Source organism: Theropithecus gelada, chromosome 1 (assembly GCF_003255815.1).
Source record: "Theropithecus gelada isolate Dixy chromosome 1, Tgel_1.0, whole genome shotgun sequence".
Classification (NCBI taxonomy): Eukaryota; Metazoa; Chordata; class Mammalia; order Primates; family Cercopithecidae; genus Theropithecus; species Theropithecus gelada.
The window spans coordinates 142,619,262-142,641,941 of NC_037668.1; the positions used below are offsets into that span (position 1 = coordinate 142,619,262).

Sequence of the window (22,680 nt, forward strand, 5' to 3'; positions counted from 1 at the left end):
CCCACAAAGTACCTAACTTTAGCTCCCACTCATCACTCTGTTCATATATTAGTAAAAATAATAGTCAACTTGATGGAGATCATACTGCAATCAACTAAAAACATCATTGACTTCACCACCTTCATCTTGATCTCCTATCTCTAATTTGTCAGATGAGTTATTATCCTGCCTTAAAAGTATGTTCTGGGTATTTTGGTTGTTGCTATTTTAATTCAAAGCATAAGTACAGTTAAGTTTCAGTTTTTCCGATTATCCAAGTATATAGTTTACAAATGTGTTGAGGATCATTACTTTTCCATATCATAATTAATTGATTACTCAGTAGGATCTCCAACAGAAAAAAGAAAACAGAAGCACTGAAAATCCACAAATTAAGTATGCAATAATGTCAAAACTACTCATCAACTGGATTTTCTTTTTTATGTATCTCATCTACTGACATAGACAATCCAAATTAACTGTATCATGTGAATGGGTATGTATGACATAAATGGTTTCACATATATCATTTTAATCCTCATTCTTAGCAAAAGAGGCAAGCACTAAGATTATCCTCATTTTATCAATCAGAAAACTAAGGCTTAAAAATGTTGTCCCTAGTTATACAATGAGAAAGTGATAGAATTTACATTCAAACCTAGACAGTCTGAATCTAGAGCCTAAATTCATAACTGCTGTACTATATTCAATCTCAATTCTACTGATTAATGTTAATAAGAAAATGTATATGATGATTTTAAGAACTAAACTACATGTATTTTACTTGTTTTAATCTTACCAGTTTACATAATTACACAGCATATCTTATGCCTTTTATTAAACTTTACAGTAAAATTATTTGAACTCTTGAAGTCAGAAGCATTTTGGGGTTGCTAAAAACAAAATCATGATTTTTTAGAAATTTTTCATTAAGGGAACAATCAGCTCTACATAGTACTTAACATTAAACTTCCTCTTGCTGGCCAGGCATGGTGGCTCATACCTGTAATCCCAACACTCTGGGAGGTCAAGGCAGATAGATGGCTTGAGCCCAGGAGTTCAAGGCCAGCCTGGGCAAGAGTGAGACCCTGTCAAACAAAAAAAAAAAAGAAAAATTTGCTCTTGCTGAGGTAGGTGTGGTAGCTCATGCCTGTAATCCCAAGTATTCAGGGGACTGAGGCAGGAGGATCCCTTGAGTCCAGGAATTTGAGGCTGCAGTGAACTATAATCATGCCACTGCACTACAGTCTAGACAACAGCACAAGATCTCATCTCTTAAAAAAAAAAAATTTCCTCTTGCTCTAGGTTAAACAATCTCAATTCTGTAAGCCAGACAATATCAAACAAGACCCTCACCCTTTGCAGTGAGGACATAATTAAGATGGAGATTTTATTTTGACTACCTGATGCACATAAAAGTTAGCATTTAATGCCCAAAATACTCTCAACCATTTATTTAATTACTCTTAACCATTTCACCAACTTGAAAATCACCCATGATAATTCATCAACTAAGAAGACATGTTCTGATTATTTCTCTGGCAGATACTGAAAACAAGCAACTTTTAAAAATGTTTTAAATATCCTATGTTAGAACCTGAGACTATTTTCTTTCTCCCCTCACAACCCCTCCCCCAAATTCAAACAGGCTGAAATTTGGGGGAGGCAGTACAATGACATGGAAAGACTGTATTAAATGTAATTTCTGTGAGCCTTGGTTTTCTCATGGCCTTGCTGTAGGAATCAAAAAGATAAAGGACTATATCCATACAAAGTATTCTTACATAAGAATGTTATATATTCCTATATTTATATAAAGTGTTATTTCAAATAGAAGCTGCTTAAAAGGTATTCATAATTTATTTTGTAAAAAGGTATTTAATTCTTTTCTCCAGAAACATTAAAGATTAAATGTCACAAGGTTAAAATAACTTCATGTTAGGTGTGTGCACAAGTAAACCAGATCAGGGCCCAAGTATATCAACTAGAGAGATAATTTAAACTAGTCATGAAGTTTAGCTGAGATATACAGTAGACATAAGGCAATGAAAATAAGTAATATAACCAAACCCTGAAAGCAGCCTCATACTTTATCTATTAAACACTGAAAACAGTATCTTCCTGCCAAGTGCAGTAAACTGTCGTGTGGGTCATGTCAGTGACACATTTGAAAATGTTTTAAACCATTAGGCATCTTTTAATTCAAAAAAATTCTGTTATTATTAAATTCCCCAAGCCTCAGTTTACCCAAGTAACAAACCTGAATGTGTACACTTTAATCTATAATAAAAGTTGAAATTAAAAAAAAAAACCAATGGTACATGGCACATAGGTACTCAATATGTAAAATGGTTTAAGGGATAAGTGTATTAATATATTCCTGAATGTGAACAAATGAAGGAACACTTCAAAAAATTTTTGGCAGGAAGTTTCAAGAGTTACAAATTAAGAATTTTCCATTTGTTTTTCAACAAAATCACTTTTACTCTTTAAGAACACTCTAGGCCACACAAAAACAAAGTTGATACTTCAGTAACTGTGTTCCCTCCCCAACAATTGGCTCTATGATCTCAGTGTTTAAAAAAAAATCTATTTACCACTTCTGAAAAAGACACTTTGATACTGGCTTCAACTTTTATACTACATCTGCTAGTGCAGGCTTTTTCCACCCAAAACAATGTTTGTATCCCTGCAGTTAAATTTCTTCCACATACTGTAAGACATAATCCACATACTAAAAGCTAAAATCCCTGACCAAAACTTCACAGATAAGTAGATTTAATAAGAAAGTGTATGTTTTTCCTCAACGAACATTTTTCCTCAACGAACATGACTAGTGAATATCAGATGTCACCAGTTCATCGGGAGGATATCAAGATACAAAGCAGGGGAAAAAATTACAGTAAAAATGTACTACTTACTGGGAAGATTTAAGACTTAAATATTCCTATGATTCAGATTCGATGGGGAATATCTTTTTGAAAATAAATCTGAAATGGACATGTACATGTTTTTACATTACATGTATGTTTAAAACACCAAGTACTTGCCTCTGTACATACAGAAAAGTAAATATAATAAAACTGGTATGTATTTTTAAAATAAAAACATTCAAGTGAAAGTGAAAGTGATAGATGTTAAGAAATGTTTCCCTGAGGGAATAAGGCTTAGCTCATTATTTCTACATATAACCACAACCATTAGGTGCAAAATGAAATTATTAATGACAGGTTCATTGAACTGCCACCTAGAAAGCTTAATAAAGTATCCTAGAAATACAGTACAAATCCCCATAAATTTAGCTGACAAAGGCTTTTAAAAAGGATACAAAACTATATGCTAACAATATTTTTCATTATTTTTTAAAGTTTCATGTTTTTATTTCTAAACAACTTTGAGGTATAATTTATATACAATAAAATGTACAAATTTTAAACACATAGTGCAATGAGTTTTGACAATGAATAGATGCATCCATGAAACCACAACCTCAATGAAGTTATAAAATATTTCCATCACCACCAAAGTTCTCTTGTACCCCTTTGTAGTAATCTCCCCACTATATCCCATCCCAGACAACCTCTGATCTAATTTCTATCATCATAGTTTTGCCTGCTCTAGAACTTCCTAAATGGAACCACATAATACATATAATATATACTCTTTTGTGCCTAGTCTTTTATTCAACAGATATCTATAAGATTCATCCACACTGTCTTTTCATTGCTGAGGAGTATGCCACTGAATGATTATATCAAATTTTGTTTGTCCACTTCCCTATTCATGGATACTTAGATTGTTTTCAGTTTGGGGCTATTACGAGTAAGATTGACATGGACACTCATAAGTACGTCTTTTTGTGGGCACATGTTTTCATGTATGTAGGGAATTACTGGGTCATAAGGTACATGCATGCTGACTAAGAAACTCCAAAACTTTCCAAGTGGTTATGCCATTTTACACTTGTTCTTCATTCTCTCTGATACTTGAAATCTTTGGTCTTTTTCATTTTAGCCATTCTGGCAGTTATAAATGGTATCTCATTGTGGGTTTTAAATAATTTCCCTGATGACTAATGATGATGCTCATCTTTTCATGTGCTTATTGGCCATCTGTACATCTTCTTTGTGTGTCTTTTCAAGTCTTTGCTCGCCTTTTAAAAGTTGTTTGTCATGTAAGAGTTCTTTCAACATCCTAGATACAAGCCCTTTGTCACATATTGTATTACAAATATTTTCTCCTACTTTGTACCTTGCTTTTTCCTTTTACTTTTCTTTCCTTTTTTTTGAGACAGAGTCTCACTCTGTCACCCAGGCTGAAGTGCAATGGCGCTGTCTCAGCTCGCAACCTCCACCTCCTAGGTTCAAGCAATTCTCCTGCCTCAGCCTCTGGAGTAGCTGGGATTACAGGCGCCCGCCACCACACCTAGCTAATTTTTGTATTTTTAGTAGAGACAGGGCTTCAACATCTTGGTCGTGCTGGTCTCAAACTCCTGACCTCAGGTGATCTACCCGTCTTGGCCTCTCAAAGTGCTGGGATTACAGGCATGAGCCACCGCGCCCGGCCTCTTTTTTTTTTTTGAGACAAGAGTGTGTTCTGTCACCCAGGCTGGAGTGCAGTGGCAGCATCATGGCTCACTGCAGCCTTGACTTCCCAGGCTCAAGAAATCCCCCCACTTCGGCCTACCAATAGCTGCAACCACAGGCATGCATCACCATGCTCAGCTAATTTTTTTCATTTGTAGAGACAGGGTCTCCTCTCCCTATGTTGCCCAGGCTGGTCTCAAATTCCTGGAGGTAAAGCTATCCTCCCACCTCGACCTCCCAAACTGCTGGGATTACAGGCATGAGCCACTGCACCTGGTCGCCTCGCTTTTTCATTTTTTAAATGGTATATTTTGAAAAGCAGAAATTTGTAATTATGATAAAGTCCAATTTATCAAAACTTTAAAAAATCTTATGAATAGGTTTTTTTAAAAAAATCTTGAGAAATTTTTGCCTTTCCTAAGGTCACAAAGATTCCCTATGTTTTCTTCTAAAAGTTCCATAGCCTTAGGTTTATAGCATTTAGGCCTATAATCTACTTTTAGAAAATTTGCTGTGGGACAGAGATCAAGTTTTCCTTCTCCATCTGCAAGAGATGCAGTTAACCCATCATATGTGGAAAAGACTGATCCTTCTTCATTGAATTACCTTGGCACCTTTGCTGAAAAATCAATTGGCCATATATGTGTGGGTCTTTCAGGACTCTATTCTGTTCCATTGATCTGTTTATCAATCATGTTCTTTTAAAGAGATAAAATGTACATTAATTCTTGTGTTTGTTATAAAGAGTCAGAACTGGGCAACTACTGATGTATTCCCAGCATTCTCTCACAAAGAAAAAGAAAATCACAGATTGCAAAAAATGATTAGATAAATGGCGGAAATTTGTATTTCATTATTTTTTAAAAATCAGTTATTCTTAATAAATAAACCAAATTAACAGTAAAATGTGTTGAATTTATTTTCTAAGTTGACTGGTATTCGATTAACTACTTGGAAGGAGTACAGTGGCAAAAAAGCACCAAGGTCTATAAAAGGTTCCTAATGAGCCTTTCAGAATTTCCCTGATACACTTCAGCTGAGCCTTCAACTGGACAGTATCTCCTTAGGTTCATCCCTAGTCAGCTGTTCCAAACCATAACAACCTACCTTTGGTATCCCAGCCCTGCCCTTTGTCCATCACAATTAGGGAGTGTGAGTGTACTCCTTCTTTGGAAAGAAAACTGAAACTATTCTCTAGATTTTCAAATTCATCTGTATTTCTACCTATCCTGAAATCCTTCCCTCAGAAAAAGGAAAAAAGAAAGGGTGTCCCTACTCAGATGCTTATTTTTCTACCTGTGAGTCTTTAATCCCAGCCTTTGGGTCACATCAGTCTCAAAGGTGGTGTTTCTAAATCTTTAGGAAATAAATTGGAATCTACAAGAATTCTCAACCTCATAACTTATTCTGTATTTTTCAAAGATTTATTTATGTGTTCTTAAATAATAATGATGGCAGCTGCAGCCCGTCTGGGGCAGCCGCTGCAGTGTCGCCAGCTGTAGCAGGGGAGGCACAGCCGGGCTCGGGGTGCCATTTCCAGGGAGCCAGCAGGAGCCGGGAACAGGTGGGAGCCTCACCCATTTCCGAATTGCAAGGCAGGAGCCCCATGCTCCCAGGCGCAGCGACAGCTACCCAGCCATGGCTGCAGACCCAGGCATCTCTGCACTATTGGGAGCCCGGGAAGCCCCCTGTCCCCACCGGCTTGGAAGAGGCTGCTCCCGCTGCCTGGCCTCTCCCTGCTCCCAGCACCCGCTCTGATTTCGGAGCAAAGTTGAAGCCAAGTCCAGGCGCTGTCGCAACCTGGCCGGGTGTGCGCATACTTGAGGCAGTGCTGACACTCCAGCCCCCTGCTGTCTCAGTCCCCTCTGGACTTTGGGTGCCTACGGGGATAGGAGGGAGCCCGAGGGGGCACTGAGGGTGGCTCAGCCATTGGCCCACAGGTGCCCCTCTGCAGGAACAGCCTGGGCATAATAGACTGAAGTGACTTATGGTGTCAGGAGGCAGACTGGCTCCTCGGTGGAAAGGGATAGGTCCGTGGTGAAGCCCCACCTTCAAGGGACGGCCTGAAGCCTGGGGGCCGGGCTGTCAGTTCTAGGTGAAGTCTGCACTGGGAGTGAGAACTTAGGGAGCTTTTTCTGGGCCCACCCATGGGTCAACCAGCACACACTTCCTGCCTTATGAGACCCATAACCACCCACCCAGTGTGTCAGACTCACACAGACATGAGGACTACCAGCTGGGAGAAGGAACAACTCACTTCACCTCCCGCAGGATGACCTGCCTGCGGGAGGGCGCTACCCACTTCGGGTCTCCTGAGAACTGTTCTGCCACTCAATGAAGCTCCTCTCCACCTTGCTCACCCTCCAGTTGTTCATGTACCTCATTATTCCTGGATACCAGACAAGAACTCAGGACCCGCCGAATGGCAGGACTGAAAGAGCTGTAACACAAACAGGGCTGAAACATGCCCCCCACCTCCATTAGCCACATTGTGGGCCACAAGGAGAGAAGGGAGCCCACACCTAGGGGCTCCCGGAGCCAAGGCTGTGACACTCTCTTTCGGGCTCTGCAGTTCCTGGCGTCTCCAAGCTTCCAGACACGAATGCCTGCAGTGGAAGCTGGATGCAGTACATCTGGTCCAGCCGCAGCCTTCCATGGAGTCAGTGCTGGCGCCTGGAGCTGCCCGCCCTGCCATAGCAGCTGATGTGCCTAGCTGTGCACAGTGGCCAGACCTCACGCTCACTCGCCCACACAGCCCTCACCGCTCCGGCCTGGCTTGCCTTTGGCAGGTGTGGGATCCGGGCCGGTAGCACGAGCCAAGCACAGCCTGCCAGGTCGAGTGGGCGGAATGAGGCCAGCAGGCACAAGCAATGCTCAGGAAGAAGGCTCCGCCAGCTACAGAGGTTTCCAGCTGGCAAGTAACACCCCAAGGATCCTGTGACAATAATGAGTGACAGTAATTATTCTATACAGTGAATAATTTTTCCGTGATAGGGTTATTATCCATTTAGTAGAAAACCACTAAAGTTTTAGTAGTTTTCTGTAACACAAAAGATTTAATAATAAAGGCATGGTTTATAATTATCAACCAATATATTGTGGTGGTGTGATAAGATCGATATTTTCATAACATAAAAATGATCTCTACCTGATATAGACATCTAATAATAGAAAACATCAAGTGAAGTAAACATTAACACATGTCAAATAGAAATTATTTAAAAATTTACAGATGATATCACAAATATTTGATATTCAAAAGCCACCAATTTTTAATAAAAATTAAAAACACATAAAACATTAATTGCCTTATTTGAGACTTGACTTTGGTTTCATGACAAACATTCCAGATATAGAAAACTTTCTTTCACGTTGCATAGATGTTGGTGTGATCACCAAGCTGGACATTCAAACCCATTTTGCTTCATTTAAGCTCATTTTCTTTTTTAACAATGAAAATATTTTGTATGCTTGCCCTGATTTTGGTTTTGTCATTAAAATGAATACTGCTTTGCTAATCCAGATTACAGATGTTCTGATTTCACATCAGAGTGTTCCACAGCCACACTGTGATCATCTCTTGCATTTATTCTGTCAAAAGTATTTACAAATAATTGTAGCCTGTAGCAGATACCAAACACTGGGAGCCCTCAGCAAACATTATTAGGTATAGTATTCAAGTAATGTAACATTCAGATCTCCTAGCAATGTTAATAGCACTACAAAAAATCACATGTCCAAATGACCAATTTAAGATTTTGCTGTCAAAACTTATTATTTCTTGGGATACCACTCACTGGAATCATATACAAAATATACTATGTGAATAAGCTTATTAATACTTGTTATTTGCAAGAATGATTCACCATTAGCAGTAGTCAGGGTGAGGAATACACACTAGTACATGGCAAAGCCACAATAAGACGTAAAGCTTTCCATCCTGTGTTCCTCTCCAGCTTCCCAGAAATAGCCATCTTAACCTTTGACTCTCTGTGTCATGTTTCCTGCTGTTGCTGCAGACTTGGTGTCAATGAATTTAATCAGTAACCTCTGCCTTGACTGCTAAACTTGAAGGAAAATTATAATACCTGCCTGTTTCCCTGCTTTTCCCACCAAATTTCTCAGCATTTGGGAATCTAGAAAAACATAAAATTCCTGAGAAATGCCAGGAAGCAAATCTTGAATGGGAACACTTCTCTTGGGTATCTTTACCTAAAGTATCACTCCCTCCTCTCCTCTCCCCACCCCCATTAATTTTCTTGCTCTTGGCTTTCAGTCATACATGTTTTTCCTAAACTCTGTACCATCTTCTAAAATTTGTATGTGCTTCCCTGTATCACCTTCCCTTCATTGCCAGTTCTTAAGATAGTCGTTCATATGTACTCTTTCTGCTTCCTCATTGGCCTTTTACTCCTCAATACACACACACACACACACACACACACACACACACAAATCCTGGCTTCCACTTTCACCATTCTATAACCTGTTGTACTCACTAAGGACCTCAAACTGGCAAATGAAATCAGATCTCTCTCCAGGTCTTATCCTACTTTACCTTCATGTAGCATTTGATGCCATCTACCAGTCCCTCCTTCTCAAAACTCTCTTCTAGCTTGGTTTCCCAAGCAGTAATCCATCTAGTTTTTCTTACTGCATATTGCTTTTCCTGCTTTTTTGATTGTTTTTTTTTGTTGGCTTTTTGTTCTGGTGCCCTCTTTAAATATGGATGTTTTTTAAGGTTCTAGGTCCCAGCCCTCATCTAAAGGCATTCTTCCTGAATAATTTTAGCTAACTTTTGACCAATAACATAGTTTACTTCCAAATCCTTATTTCCAGCTTCAACCTTTCCCTTGATTTCAGGCAGAAATGTGTCTTTCTACCCGAAAATGGTGAAAATACTTTCATCACAGCTATAGGTAGGAAATTATCTTTGATTATTCTTTCCTTCACACCATGTTCAGCTGGTCATTAGGCCCCATCTATCTATTCTACCTTTAAAATGTCTCTGGAATTGTGTCACTTCACTCTTCCTCTCAGTTTCTATGCTTCAGCTACACTTCGTTTCTTAAATGAGCCATGCTTTTCCAACACAATACCTTCACACACGCTGTTCTCTCTTCCGGGAGTCATCCCCCTCTTCTCTTCACCTAGCTAACTCCTGGTATTATGGGTTGGATTACGTCCACCTCAAATTCATATATTGAACTTTTAACCCTCAGTACCTCAGAACGTGACCTTATTTGGAAATAAAAGCTGTTGTAGAGATAATTTGTTAAATTGAGTTCATACTGGAGTAGGGCGGGTCCCTACTGCAGTATGACTGATGTCCTCATAAAAAGAGGAAATCTGGACACAGACAAGCACAAGGGGGGAACACAATGTGAATGTGAAGGCAGAGATCAGGCTAATGTGTCTACAAACCAAGTAACACCAAAGATGTCCAACAAATCACCAGAAAATAAGAGAGAGGCATGGAACAGATTCTCCCTCATAGCCCTCAGAAGGAACCAGCAACCCCGCCTACACATTGATCTTGGACTTCTAGCCTCCAGAACTGAGAGACAATAAATTTCTGTTGTTTGAACCATCCAGTTTGTCATACTTGTTATGGCAGCCCTAGAAAACTAACACCTAGTTGTAGCTCAGATTTAAACTCAAAAGTTACTTCCTCCAGGAAGTCTTCCCTGATTCCCCCAAAAGGAACTATTCCTCATCTCCCTTATTTATGAGCTCTCATAAACACTCATTGCTTTTCCTTTACAGCATTTATCATATTTATCTATATGATTAATTATACTAAAATTATCTCCTCTACTAGTCTGTAAAGTAGATCAGCTCAAGTACTTCATTAGTTCTCCCTGTATTACTGCCTTTGAAGTACTGATCCCTATCTGAAATGATCTTAATCATTTACCTAAGTACTTACTGTATTTATTACTTATTTCTCCCTCCACAAAGCATAACCCTAAATTATACAACAGTGTCTGGCATATAGTTGGTGTTCAACAATTATCTACCAAATGAACTAATGCATAAACTCCAATAGAAGAACCTATCAATGTTTTGCTCACTAATGATTATATATCCAGTTCTTAACATATGGAAAGCTGGTCATATAGAAAGCAATAATTATACATGTTGAATAAATGACCCTACTTAATAATGACAAGTATTTCATTATAAGGAAGCTTATCACTTTAAAAAATCACTTGTAAATATTAACAGTTTAGAGATGATAACCTTCCATATGCTAAAGTAATCTTTTTTTTTTTTTTTTGAGAGGAGTCTCGCTCTGTTGCCCTGGCTGGGGTGCAGTGGCGTGATCTTGGCTCACTGCAAGCTCCGCCTCCTGGGATCATGCCATTCTCCTGCCTCAGCCTCCCGAGTAGCTGGGACTACAGGTGCCCGCCACCACGCCCGGCTAATTTTTTGTATTTTTAGTAGAGACGGGGTTTCACTGTGGTCTCGATCTCCTGACCTTGTGATCTGCCTGTCTTGGCCTCCCAAAGTGCTGGGATTACAGGCGTGAGCCACCGCGCCCGGCCAGTAAATCTTTTTTAGTTACATCAATTTACTTCTACTTTCCAGTTGGTATTTAATATTTAGAAACATGTGCCAACAATACAGCTTGAAAGGCACAGCTCTAAGCTATGACTGATTTCAAAATCATTTAAATTCATAGAATAAAAATACGAAACTTCACTACTTCCTTAAGGTTTCTGCTCTGAAACAACAAAATGAAAAATACAAGTTTAAAAGAAGTTTTCAAGATAATGAAATCAGAAATTGTCTTCATTTTATATTATATATTACTACAATAATGCTGACAACATTAAGTAATTTTTAGAAGATATTTTTGCCCATTATCTCATGTCTCTTAACCTAACAGGCATTTCCTGTTTCTAAGTTTTGTGTAGTCTTTGCCCAAGGCATATATATTTCATGTAGTTATAATAAAACGTGGCTCTGTGAAAAAAAAAATAGTTGCATGGGGAAAATGATAAACCAAACCAATGAAAAATTTACATTTGGAAGAAAAACTGTATCACAGAAGCCAAAAGATATTATCCCAAGTGCTACTGTTTGCATTCTCTCACCTTTAATCAGAAAATCTCTTGAAAGAGTTCCCTTTAAATAGGAGTCTTAAGGAATTGAGGAAAAGCACTTACTGGAGGAAAACAGAATCACCTATCATCAATCAGTTCAGCAGACAAGGTATACAAGGTAACTAGATACCAAACAAAACCCTGGCTTTCAAAGGATTAAACATCAATTTATTTAATGCTAGCCTGCTTAGATTTTGAGGGGTTTTTCTTCTGTTCTTAACATAAAACTTCTTGACCTCAAGAGAATCCCAATACCTTTTCCCAAAATATGCCATATATTGTAATAAAAAATATAAAATATACTCCACCCAAATTATAAAGTATATTTTTAAAGAGTTGGAATCTTAAGGGAAAAAACATTTATCTTAAATGTTTCAAAGTAACATTCCCAACACAAAAAAAATGATAAATGTTTGAGGTGATGGATATTCCAAGTACTCGGATTGATCACTGTACACCAGATGTATAGAAACATCACTATGTATTGTACATATCCATGGATATGTACAATTATTATTTGTCCATTTAAAAAAGTTTTTGAAGGGAGAGAAAAAAGTAAGCAACTAAATAAACTAAGAAATCTCTTCGGAGACATTCAAATACACACACACACACACACGCACACACACACACACAAATAACATAACCAGTCACTCAAGATAAAGTTGTCACTAAAATAACAAAAAGAAATCTTGCATTTTAATTTTTCTATAAAAGGTAATATTGTTGATATTTAAGAAGATGTAGTTACTCTCTCAGTATGTGGGAGAAAATATGAATTTTCTAAATACTTTCTGGTTTGCCTTTTATCTTCAATGTGCAACAGAATACATTCTGATAAACACACTACATAACTCAAAATTTAATACAGCCTCTCCCATTACTTTGGGCATTCTAATTTCACAATTTTTATACTACCCCACCCTCAGCATTCCCTTGCTCCAGAAAAAAATTTACTTAAAGTAAAACTTTTTACCCTTTTCACCCAATAAAAATACCAAAGAAAATTTTACTTTAAAAAAAAATATTTTCCTTAAGATTAGTTTCTTCAATTTATGTAATAGCTTTAAATTTTTAACTTTTTAAAAGATGGTTTGTTCAATATAATAATGTATGTAGAGATTTGCTCTGTCTCATTCACATGCATGCAGTAAGTAGCCAGCCTATATTTCATATGTGATACTCATTATGATTGGCTGGTACATCTAAATTTAAAAATTACTAGTGAGTCTTTCTTTCCATTACACACTGATCACTTACCAGTGAACCCAGGAAACTCAAGTAGGACTGTATTGTGATATTTCAGGTAATTTTATAAAGCTAAACCATCTCCTAGAAATGTTCTTAAATGAAACAACTGGTATGAAATGTAACCTGCTCCTAAACAGTCAGGCAGATCAATTTTTAAAATCCACCCAAAATTGTGAACTGAAACTTCTACAGTCAACATTTCAGGGATTTGAAGCCAAGAACCCAAAGGGTCCCAACCTGAACCCAGATTTAATATCAGTGACTGAAATAATGGAATTATAATGGTTCAGCAGTGCCACTTCTCTGCTACTGTGACCTCTACACCCTGTTCCAATTGGTCAAATTAGGACAAAAGATCTATTTCCATTCTCAAAGACATCAACATTTTGAACATAAAAATATTAAAAACAAAAACAATGTGACATTTATAAATTACCTAATTCAGGAAACTATTATGCTTAAAACTAACAAATATTTTGAACTATGAATTTAAGAGTAATGAAGAAGAAAATACTGACAAGTTTCTTTAATCTCAACTGCCTGAAAAATGCCCAGATATTCTGGCTACAATCAGAACAGCCAATCAGAAGGATGACAAACAGGCAGGAAAATAAGGGCTTGTACTTCAGGTATTCAAACAAGTATTTTAAAAATGTGCCTGCCTTAACAAGCAACATTTTAAAGTGTAAGAGGGTAACATATGCCAGCTTGCAGTTTCCAATTTCCCATTAATCTGACATTGAGAAAGAAACCTGATAACTTGGTATCTCTGAAACTGAACCTTCAGCTTCTGTGATTATTTTTCTCCCGCTCAAAATCTTTTTTAGCTGGTTTAAAAAAATGTCTCAATCACATACTCTGTGTTTATGTAAAGTTGTGCATTTATCTATAAACAAACCCAGAAATGACTGCAGTTAAACATGCCAATGCCCAAAAAATTCTGAGAGATGCAATACATCAAACTAGAAATTCCTATAAGGAATCATTTTGAGCAACTAATTCTCTGCCTCTAGGTAAATCAGATTAATTCCAAATGATCGCTCTCAAAACTCTTAAGTAAATATGATGTTTCAGATCACTTATAGCTACTTTCAACTCTTTTCTGGCAAAGGATTTTTGTGTCTAGGCTTTCTAGGTCAAATCATTGGCCCTATGTAAGCAAAGATTGCCTTGAATCACTCTTCTTCAAAGGAAATACAACATAAATGGTCTCTCAAAACAGTTCTGACATCAAAGTACAATCTGGCTTCCTATGCCTTCAGAATTGACAGGGTTAGTCTATGCAAGTTAAGGAATTTCAAAGAGCTGGCACCTAGCCAGCTACATTTGTGCTCAGTTGTCTTCTTCCATACCAAGTTAATCCTCCTTAAGGAAGAAATGTAGGTATTATTACCAGGGAGATCTAAACTTTATCTTCACAGAGTCAGTGGAGCTTTATCTGAAAATAAGTTTGGCTGGCTTTTGCAGTGTGATTTTTAAGCACATAATAGATGCTCAATAAACATTTCATGACTACATGAATGTCTGAACCTGACAGCATATGAAACAAGTGCAAACTAACAGGTGTGGTAGCTACCCCTATCATTGGTATTATTGCCTAATAAACCTCAAAGCGTTGCTTCTCTTGCTGTCTCTACCATTCTCTCAACACTCACTGTTCAGATTTTCTATAGCCTACCTCTCTTTGCCATCAGCATCAGAAAAATGTAGAAGTATAAAAGGAATTTGTGTATGAGCTCCATTATCTGACTTGGAAAGGTGTCGCTGAAAGGTCTTTTCTGTCATCCCCTTGTCTCCCCATGATTGACATGGAGGAACTCTGAATGCTATATTATATACATCAGTTTAAGCCTATATATCTCCTTCCAAGTTGCCCTATGAAGTAGTTTTCAAACTTATTCACACCGCAAAGCAACAAAAAATCATGACACTTTTATATTTAATTCTGTCATACAAATTAGGAATAATCTCAGTAGGAGAAAACACTACTCCATGTGTATGTGAGTGTCTGTGTGTGTGTGTACGTATATATATTTTTTTTTCTTAAAAAAAAAAAAATTCAAGGTAACCAAGGGCCTGTGTATCACAACAAAAAGATAATCTTATAATTGTATAGGATCATTTCAAGGTCTTCTATCAATCACAATACAATTTAATTGTTTATTTGTCTTGTTATTGCTGTTTACTAACAACAGATATGTACAATTTATAAAAGAAAACCTAAAATTGAGCAAGTTCTATCCATCTAATTTATTTTTCAGTCCACTTGGAAAAGACTACCTTTATTAGAATTAGCAGAGACACAGCCGAGGCAGCTCAAGGGATACCACAGTGCCACAGATGCTTAATTTGACAATCACAGCTATGACATAATCAGGAAGAGTAAAAGAGAGGGGTAGCTGCACCCCAAACACAGCCCCTAAGTATACCCCTGCCAAACATCTGTGGAGAAGCATTTTGGAGGCCATAGACAGCTATGGGAAACCTTTTTTCCTTAGTTTAGGAAGAAACTCTCCTAGACACCCCAGAGACCCTTTCAGGGGATGTAAAGGTAAAAAAAAAATTCATAACAATATAAAGTCACTATGTGCCTTTTTTCACTCTCATTCTCTCACAAGCATTCACTGGGATTTTCCAGAGGCTACATTATGTATGATACTACAACAGATTGAATGTAAAAGCAAATAAGAAAATCCAGCTGTCTTCTATTAAGTCAGACATTAAAGAGATTGCAAACAATGTAAAACAATACACTATTCTAAACTTTTTTATTTTGGAAAACAGTAATTTTTCATCAAATGTTATTTACATTAATGTGCAACAGGTTTATTGTATTTTTAAGAATTGATGAATATGCTTTTTTAAAATTCTGTTTTGGCCAGGTGTAATGGCACACACTGTAATTCTAGCACTTTGGAAGGCTGAGGCAGGCAGACTGCTTAAGCTCAGGAGTTTGAGACCAGCATGGGCAACATGGCAAAACCCCATCTCTACCAAAAATTCAAAAAATTAGCCCGGCGTGGTGGCATGTGCCTGTAGTCTCAATTACTTGGGAGGCTGAGGTAGGAGGATCACTTGAGCCCGGGAGGCGGAGGGTGCAGTGAGCTCTCATTGTGCCACTACACTCCAGCCTGGGTGACAGAGCGAAACCCTGCCTCAAAAAAAAAAAAAAAAAAAGAAAAAATTATATTTTAATTTCTACTATTATAAATATTGATATATATATATATATAACTCACAAACAAAAGCTCTTTGAGGCCCTCAATCAACTTTAAGAGTATGTGTAAACAGTTCTTTCTAGAGACAAAAATGTTTGAGAACCACTGGCTTAGGAAGTCTGAAATTACTATAAGACTGAAAGGACAAGACTAGGAAAGCCACATAGATGTGGCATAGATCAGACTCCTAGATGTGGGCCTAGAGTGACACCTAAGCAGCCCACATTTCCACAGTGCCTGGGTGAGTTAATCACTTATACTTAGAGCAACATCACTATAATAATTTTTTAAAATATATTTTAAAGACCAGACCTTTCATTAATTGGGACTAGATCAATTTACCTAATGTAACACACTAATTAATCACTTAAAACTTGAGCTCCCTTACATTCTGTTGTTGAGGGGAAGTGGGGATCTTCTGTTGCCATAGACACTAATCCCAAATGAAGGGCCTCCAATTCGAGCTAGATCACAAAGCTTCTAAATATCAGATATCCTGGAAAATACCCTGAAAAACATATTTTTACTTAATCCAGGTGCAAAACTATCAACATCTGCCCTCAACACTTTTTCCGAAAGAAAATCATCATTTCTATGCTACATAGTAGTAGAATCTAAACTTTTGTTTTCTTCCCTTCATGAGCAAAGTATTCATGAGCACACACCCCCAATATAGGTTACACAAAGTATTTCAGTATCAAGAAATTACGTAAATTCAAATATGCCCACAAATTAGAAACTTTAAAAGGCTAGATGGGTGAAGCAAAAAATATTTTAAAATACTCTAATTTATTAAAGTTTCCAAAACTTTCAATAAAACATGATGTTAATTAATTGTATATTAACATAGTGAGAGCAATGTTATTACATGTTTTCCTTTTCTTGTCTTTGTTTTTTGAGACAGGGTCTTACTCTGTTGTCCAGGCTGGAGTGCAGTGGTGCGATCAGAGCTCACTGCAGCCACGACCTTCCCGGCTCACGTGATCTTCCCATCTCAGCCCCACAAGGAGCAGGGACTACACAGGCACACGCCAACAAACCCAGCTAATTTTTGTATTTTCTGTAAAGATGAGTTTTTGCCATATTGCCTACACTGATCTCAAACTCCTCGGCTCAAGTGATCCTCCCACCTCAGCCTCCCCAACTGCTGGGATTACAGGCATGAGCCACTGCTCTTGGTCTTCTTTTTAAATCTTGATTTAACCCTTAATGATGACATGGTTTGCAAGTTTGACTCTAATTTCAGTTAATTTAGGTACTTAGTTTTAGTGGTTGTCACGGTGGGAAAAAAAAATATCTCACAAATAACATATAGGTCCAAAACAGAAGCAGCACATGTTTAGCTGCATTGCTAAGTCATGAGGTTTGTCTTCACGTACTAAGTGTTAATTTAAAATGTTTCATCTGCTATTAGTGGTGACTTCAATAGTACTTCAAGGTACAATATGCACATTGAGTGAAATTAATGATTAATAATGAGCACATATTTCATAACCGGTAGAACTGGGATTGAAAGGCAGAAAGTATGATTTCAAAGTCAGTGCAATAAAGACCCTGACTACTTAAAGTGTGGTCCACAACCACTGTGCCTGCTGGGAGTGTTATGAATGCAGATTCTCAGTTCCCTTTCCAGGATCTACTGACCCCAAATCCGCTTTTTCATAAAATCCCCAGATGATTCACATGCACATTAAAATTGAAAAGCACCATTCTAGGACATTTATATACAGGCTTCCCTCTGTATCTGTGGGTTCCAAAGCCATGTATTCAACCAACTCAGATAAAAAATAATTGAAAAAAAATTTCGTCTGTACTGAATGTGTACAAACTTTTTTCTTGTCATTATTCCCCAAACAAGACACTATAACAACTATTTACATAGCACTTATATTACACTGGGTATTAAAAGTAATCAAGAGATTATTTAAAGTATATAGAAGGATATGTATAGGTTATATACAAATACTATGCCTTACCAGGGCCTTGAGCATCTGCAGACTTTAATATCCCAGAGAGGTCCTGAAACCAATCCCACACAGATAGTTAGGGATGACTGTATATATTGGATATATGAATCACCTGAGTGTCTGGTATGTAAGAATACTAAACGCATGTTTACAGGCATACACTAGAAAATTCAATTTCAAATGGTCTGAGATCTAGACACTTCTAAAAGCCAAAAATGACTTATATTTGAGAGAATCAGAGACATACATTTCTTTCCCTAGATTTTTATCATAATAGTTCACTACAGAGATACAGTCTGTACTGGTTAAGCTTTCTACAGAAAAGCTTTAAAAAATTATCACTTATTATAATGTTAGCCTCTTATGTTGCATTTCAATGTAAGAAACGGTCACTGTATTTTCTACAAAACTGCTAGATGCCCCCCAAAATGTGAACTATTTAAAGGCATGAACTATGTCTTAGTTATTTTGAATCATTAGGAAACAGTACAGTGCCTCAGTACATAGTAGCAATGCAATTAATATTTGCTAAACTAGTATATGAAAGAATACAGCTATCACTTTGGCTCTCGCTTTGTGCAGGCATTGTGATAGACATTTCATATATATTTTTTCTCGCCCCCACAACAATCCCTAGAGGTAGGAATCAGAAGCTCAGAGAGGGAAAGTAGCTTACCCAACATTATATACCTGATAAGAGGCTGAATTTAAATTCAGGGCTGAATGACTCCAAAGCCCATGGGTAGTTCTCAGTGTTCTGAAAACAGGTGAACTGTCAGAATCATCTGGAAAGCTTTTAAAAAAGAGTGTTCCACTTTTCTGAATACAATTTTTTTTGTACTGCTCTGACTCTTAACACTGTGATGTTTCACATACTCACAAAATAAACAAAGAAGTAAAACCAGGATGAACCCAAAGCTGAATACAAACAATAACAAATGATCCCAACTGTATTAAAAGTGAATAACCCAGCCATACTGAAGAGGGTGGATAAGGAAATAACTAACCCTAATTAACTTTAGATAACAGTGTTTGACGATACCATAACATGAAAGAAAGAAAAACCTGTACACAAGTATTATCTTCTAGTTAGTAAACTTATTTCTCACAGGGATACAGGCTAGCAATTTTGAAATTGTATGTATACACACACACACAAAACAAATATATATATATATATATATGCATATATACATATGGACATGTTAGCACATATACATATATTTCCTCTCTCTGCCCTCTCAAAGGACCTAGAAGCAATGACACCAAGGAGCAGGAAGCACATCTAGCACTCAGACTTGGTTTCTAAATACCATTCTTCAATAAAAGAAATCAGGAGCCCGGGCAACATATCAAGACCCTGCCTCTACCAAAAATTAGGAAATTAGCTAAGTATTGTGGTATGCAGCTGTAGTGCATACCACGACACTTGGGGAGGCTGAGGCAGGGGGATCACTTGAGCCCAGGAGCTGGAGGCTGCAATGAGCTGTGATTGCAACACTGCACCCTAGCCTGGGTGACAGAGCGAGATCTTGTCTCAAAAAAAAAAGAAAAAGAAAAAAAGAAAAGAAATCAGGGCTCCTTGGAGCTCTAGGGTGGGTGCAGGGAAAATATAAGATGAGCCTGGAATATCTTGTGGCACTTCAAAGTACGGAAGTGCTCAAAAACATGTGGAAAGGACACAAAAGCCAATTCAAAGGAACTTCCAATGGACAAAGATGGAACAATTTAAGCAAAAATATAAATTAATAATCGTATTGGATTATAACCCATGGAATGAAATAAATATTCATGAGGCCATACTTACATAAATAAATGAGGAAGAAGAAATGGTTCTTCCTTACAGTAGCTTTCCAATTACTGAATGTAGAAGAAATGTAGAAATTTAAAAGTCATCATTAGACAGGCCGGGCGCGGCGGCTCACACCTGTAATCCTAGCATTTTGGGAGGCCGAGGCGGGCGGATCACGAGGTCAGGATATCGAGACCATCCTGGCTAACATAGTGAAATCCCGTCTCTACTAAAAGTACAAAAACAAAGTTGGCCGGGCGTGGTGGCGGGCGCCTGTAGTCCCAGCTACTCGGGAGGCTGAGGCAGGAGAATGGCGTGAACCCGGGAGGCGGAGCTTGCAGTGAGCCGAGATCGCACCACTGCACTCCAGCCTGGGCGACAGGGCGAGACTCCGTCTCACAAAAAAATAAAAAATAAATAAATAAAAAATAAAAAGCCGTCATTAGACAAATACTATAGTAATAATTGTAGGCAAGAACCATCAATGGATGCTAAAATCAGTGAGCAAAAGATACTCATTAATCATGAAGGGAAAAATAGTAACTTTACAGAGTAAAAACGGGGCAGACACCTTAACCAAGTGGCCAACGTTAACATCACCAATAAGGGATATGGACACCATATACCCCCGATATGATGCATTAAGACTTATACAGCATCCCTTCTGTAGGATGCATAGCCGAAACTGCATAGCCTCCATCTAAAACATAAGCTATACCCAAGCTGAGGAACATTTTATAAAAGAAACCTAAAAAGTGCTCTTCAAAATTGCCAGGGTCATGAAAGATAAAGCCAGACTGGAGAACTATCACACACTAACAGATTGGAAGAGACTAAGGAGACACAACAATTTAGTACAGTGTGGGATCCAGGATTGGATCTGGACCAGAGAAAGGATATAAGTGAAAAAACAGGCAAAATTTAAATTAATAGAAGTATTATAATAATGCTAGTTTCCTTGTTTTAATAATTGTGCTCTATGGTTATATAAGATACTAACATGAAGAAAAGCTGAGAACCCAGGAACTCTATGTAAGTTTTCTGAAAGTTTAAAATTATTTCAAAATAAAAAGTTAAAAAAAAAAAAAAAAAGAGTTCCTGGGCCAGGTGAAGGGATAAGAATTTCAAGGCAGAGAGCCCAAGTGATTCAAATTCAGTCATCTGGCAGGAGTTTGGGAACCTTATTCAGCAGCAGTGGTTAAAGAGAATAACAGATCCAAACAGTAATTATCTACTGAGAGTCAATTATAGGACAGGCACTCTATTAGGCTACCAAGATGAATAAGAAAAGATGGGTCCTGGTCTTCAAAGAGCTGTCAGTCCAGTAGCTTTCCTTACAATCAGAGCCCCTCTCACCTTATAAAATGTAAATGGAATGCCTTCTATTTTCGCACAGGTAGGTGTATTTTGCATTTTGTCTACTTGTGAGCAAACACAGTATACTGTCAGTTTTCCTTGTTTTAAGTACAGAATTGTAACACTACACAGTGTACACCTCCAGAGTCTAGTATATATTTTAACAGACCTTTTTGCAAGCACACTTACCACCATGTGTATAATTAACAAACCTGTGTATGCTTATGCCTGTGCAACTCTTTCTTAAAATTCTTGAACAGCTTGTCTCTAAACAATGTATAATCTTTGTTTATTAATTTATTATTATTTTGAGACAGAGTCTCACTCTTTCGCCAGGTTGGAGTGCAGTGGCACAATCTTGGCTTGCTGCAACCTCCGCCTTCCACATACAAGCAATTCTTCTGCTTCAGCCTCCCAAGTAGCTGGGACTACAGGTGTGTGCCACCACGCCCAGCTAATTTTTGTATTTTTACTAGAAATGGGGTTTTACCATGTTGGAAAGGCTGGTCTCGAACTCCTGACCTTGTGATCAGCCCGCCTCGGCCTCCCAAAGTGCTGGAATTACAGGCGTGAGCCACCGTGCCCAGCCATTTTTATTTTGAAAAATGTGGAAATTAAAAAAAAAAAATGTTTCTTTTAAAACTTTGTATATATGTACATCGTTGGTGGTGGTGGTGGTACTGTTACCTCTTCTAAATTTTTTTTTAGGATTAATTTTTATGCTTGGAATTACTGGGTTACTGGGTTTAACATGTTAAAATGTTAAACATGAACATTTTTATGATACTTAAATTGTATTACCAAATTGCCCTCTAAATCCTACACCCAGACTAACTGGGCCTTAACATATTTAAATACAAAAAATGTTAGTTAAAAACACATGAAATTATTTCCTACCTTATTTGAACTGGCATTTCTTTTATGACTAGTACTATCTCATAAGTTTCTTCACTATATGGAGATTATGTATATTCTAAAGGTTGATCTAATCATAATTTACATGTAACAGATCTCAAGATCCTCTCTGAAAAATTTCTTTTGCAAAAATTTCTTTTTTAGCTTCTCTAATACTTTTTAATATTTTTTCAGTGTATATTAGTTTATAAGCATTTATACAAATACACTCTGCAGATATTTAATATAATCTTAATTGTCATCAACATTTATTTCCAGTAAGTTTAGCCTGTCACAGAAGATAAAGAATTTATATAACTCCATCATTAAATGCTTTCTTTGTTCTGTCAAATTCCATGTAAAACCAAGTCAGAAAAATGGGAAATGACCTAAAAGTAAAACATATAATAAAGGAAAATTTAAAACTGGAACAAAGGAAGCATACAGAGAATATTTTTCTCTATTCATTCGTAAAGTTACAAAGAGAAAAATGTCCCTTTAAATTAACCTGCAAATTTGCAATATTTC

The 22,680-nt window shown here is 37.4% G+C and overlaps 1 protein-coding gene across 3 annotated transcripts in view; it reads right to left on the reverse strand.

Moving 5' to 3' along the window:
- Positions 1 to 22,680, reverse strand: part of DISP1 (dispatched RND transporter family member 1) — a 198,749-nt gene that overhangs the window by 102,170 nt on the left and 73,899 nt on the right. For 2 of the 3 annotated variants that reach the window (XM_025368557.1, XM_025368575.1), the window contains exon 2: positions 983 to 1,067. The exons of the other annotated variant lie outside the window; for it this stretch is intronic. The gene's annotated coding sequence lies outside the window, so the exon portion shown is untranslated. The remainder of the gene's footprint in view (positions 1 to 982; positions 1,068 to 22,680) is intronic. 3 annotated transcript variants of the gene reach the window in all.